The sequence below is a fragment of the Ciona intestinalis genome, unplaced genomic scaffold (assembly GCF_000224145.3).
Source record: "Ciona intestinalis unplaced genomic scaffold, KH HT000557.1, whole genome shotgun sequence".
In the NCBI taxonomy this organism is placed as follows: domain Eukaryota; kingdom Metazoa; phylum Chordata; class Ascidiacea; order Phlebobranchia; family Cionidae; genus Ciona; species Ciona intestinalis.
The window spans coordinates 1-3,115 of record NW_004190878.1 but is presented as its reverse complement, the minus strand read 5'-3'; the positions used below and the strand labels follow the sequence as shown (position 1 = coordinate 3,115).

Sequence of the window (3,115 nt, the reverse complement as noted above, 5' to 3'; positions counted from 1 at the left end):
GCGTGCGCGCTACATCTAGGGATGCACATTACAGAATAATTAGGTATTCTAGGATATCCTAGAATACTTTATTTCGAATCTAGAATTCCGAATCTAGAATTTCGAATCTTTTTATATTTATAGGAAAAAGAAATTTTACCCACAAAAGTCAGTTTATTGACCCTTTCATAGCAGCCTTGTTGGGTCATGAGCTGTAAAATGATCAAAAATTGTACTATTGGGTAGTTTTTGCGTCATGAAACGTATAGCAGGCTATGAAAAGACGTTACGAAACGTTTAACCCCGAAAGTCCCACAAACACAAAAATATTTTTTTTCAAAATTAATAAGTTTCAAAAATTGTTACTATATTATATGAGATGACGTGTAATGACGTCATTAAACAGAATACCGAATCCCGTAATAAGATTCGAATACAAAAGAATTTGAATCTCATGGATTCGAAATTCTGTAATGTGCATCCCTAGCTACATCTTACCTATACATATTACACGTGGTGAAATATTACGTCATCTGCCGCAGCGTTTAATATTATACTGATCTACAGTAATGGTAATGTATGGTACGGTGGGGTAAGGAGGGACACCTTTGACACATAATATCCAAACATCGTGATCGTGTTTTAAACAATTAACAACGGTCTATGGAAGTCGTGAGGATCCGGTTTTATAATTCTATAAGTATTACTACCAAATTGGACTAGAAAATAGATTAAATGGGTGTCCCATCTTTTCCCACCCTACTATATTTCGCAACAATAAACCAAACCGTATTAAAGTTTAATAATAATAAACTTCCTAACTTACAGACGACGGAAAACGAAATCAAGAGAGCATTCGCAGAATTCGGCACAATAACACAGACCAAGTTGATAAAACCTCCCGGCAAACGGTAAGTCAAGATAAAATATCAACTAGCTGCTAATGTGTCGGTTTTTCAAGTCCTTCTATACTTTCCGGTCGTACTAGCATTTCACTCATTACGGTTTAATTCGTTTGTTGTAAACGATGTACGTTGCCTACGTGAGCTCGCGTGGTTCGTCCCATTGTTCCTCGAACTATAAAAGCGGTTAAATAACATCACTTGGGCCTTGATAGAACGGAAACCCGCTTTAAGAATGTTGTTGCATCACAGAACGCGTGCGCGAAACCATTATTGCGAAAATACATATACATCAGCATACAGCAGGTAACCAATGTCGAACTGACACATAGTAACCTATCCCTATAACACATAGTAACATCCCTGACACATAGTAACCTATTCCTATGTCGAAACATACAGTGTTCCCAATAATAGTCTTAAAATATTTTGTTTTTCAAAGATCTAACAGGTAAAGCTATATATAAATTTTAATTTTCACGCGTTAAAAAACTTTTGCAAATTCCGCGTTAGTGTAAAGTTGGAAGTTGATTGACTGGGTTTGAAATATACCAGTTAATTGACTCCAACTATACATTGGCTGTGACAATACAACACAAGCAAAGGCAGAACAGACTTTCTTTTAAAATGCAACGAAGTTTCGTTACGTTCGGGTGATCCTAGATATAGTATATAGATATTTCGCCGCCATTTTCTATCGTTTCTACAAAGGGCCACCAACGTAAAATGTACCAATTGTTAAATAAAATTGTAAATTTACAAAAAAATGGGGACGGCAAATATAGTTGTATTGACCGTAAAATATACGAAAACTCGACGGTTGAGTTGGTTATACATTCTTGCAGTATTTAAGTATAATAGCAAGAATTTTAACCAACACATACGTCGGTTTTTACCGTCAACTACGAATATTTTATGCGTCAACAACGAATATTTTATGCACCGCTGCATTTGTATTTTATTATTCTTGGCAAAATATACGAAATCTCGACGGCTGAGTTGGTTATACATTCTTGCGATATTTAAGTATAATAGCAAGAATTTTAACCAACACAGACGTCGGTTTTTAACGTCAACTTATTTTATGACGTAGACGACCAAAAAACTCGTTTAAACCTGAAAACAGAAACTTAACGATATTTATATTACACCTAATAATAGTTTATGTAAAACAAAGACGGCCCTGCTTCAGTTAAACCAAATTAACGACCATTTTACTTCTCTTTACTAAAACTTGAAAATTAACAGGTTTATTCGTGGTTTGTGATGTTTAAAACTTAATGATAAAACTCGCTAGGGAATTGGGCGATTGATCAAACAAGCAACGTTTGGTACAGTAGGCGGAGCCAAAGTTGGTATAGCCACCTTGGGCGGAGCGATTCACATGTCAATTAACATAACTGTAATTATCTGCAGCTGCACTCACTCCCCAATTATGGCGGGCTTCCGGCCAACGTTGGCTCGCTCTCTCCATCACATCCGGTCTCGTTCTCTTTTTTTGCGCGTGGTTTAAATGCTGATTCTGATTTATTGTTTATTGTTAATGCAACATACGAAAAACTCGACGCATGAGTTGGTTATTCAATCTTGCAATATTAAACAGTAGCAAGATCGGTAACTAACACTTACGTCGTTTTTTTACAATCATACTGATATTCAGTTCCACCACCAAGACCCAGCCTTGTTTGTTCAACACTAAACATTAATCAAACGAAAAACATCAGACTTAGCGATTGCCTGAATATCGCTAGTTTTCAGAGAATGAGCGACAAATTTAATGTAACACATAAATGTGAGGCGCTATATAATTAAGTTTACAATTGCGCGTAAACAATCTAATGTCTTAAAATATCTAAACACAGTTGCGGCGTTCGCATACGCAGCCGCCATTTTGTTTTAGCGAGAGCGAGCGTTCCGAATTTTGCGGGCGTTTTTTGAATTACCATTAAATAGTTTTTTACCAACAATAAATAAGAGCCGGGCCAAACACGCATGTTAGCCTAAATTATGACACAGCTGACACATTAGCCTATCTAGTTCGTTCGTATTTTTTCTATCTTTAAAACCATATACGCAATTAAACCATACAAGCAACATAAGTTATAGTTTTCAACATTCTGGTTGCTTATACTTGAGTTGGTGCTATCATACTTGTGTATTACGTCACAAGGGAAAGTACCAGCTTTGAACATCGGCGCCTGCTTTCAACTTACAATAACTGTGTTGCGAATCTT

General features: G+C 36.2%; 4 non-coding genes across 4 annotated transcripts; all 4 read left to right on the top strand.

The window, feature by feature from the left end:
* Nucleotides 1-1,398: 1,398 nt before the first annotated feature.
* mir4077c (microRNA 4077c) lies at nucleotides 1,399-1,453 on the top strand. Its single transcript, NR_034472.1, has one exon. It is a non-coding gene; the product is annotated as a microRNA 4077c (primary transcript).
* Nucleotides 1,454-1,702: 249 nt separating this feature from the next.
* On the top strand, nucleotides 1,703-1,762 carry mir4003a-3 (microRNA 4003a-3). The gene has a single exon (NR_034369.1). It is a non-coding gene; the product is annotated as a microRNA 4003a-3 (primary transcript).
* Nucleotides 1,763-1,876: 114 nt separating this feature from the next.
* Nucleotides 1,877-1,936, top strand: mir4003a-2 (microRNA 4003a-2). Its single transcript, NR_034368.1, has one exon. It is a non-coding gene; the product is annotated as a microRNA 4003a-2 (primary transcript).
* Nucleotides 1,937-3,013: 1,077 nt separating this feature from the next.
* mir4005a (microRNA 4005a) lies at nucleotides 3,014-3,068 on the top strand. Its single transcript, NR_034366.1, has one exon. It is a non-coding gene; the product is annotated as a microRNA 4005a (primary transcript).
* Nucleotides 3,069-3,115: the final 47 nt, after the last annotated feature.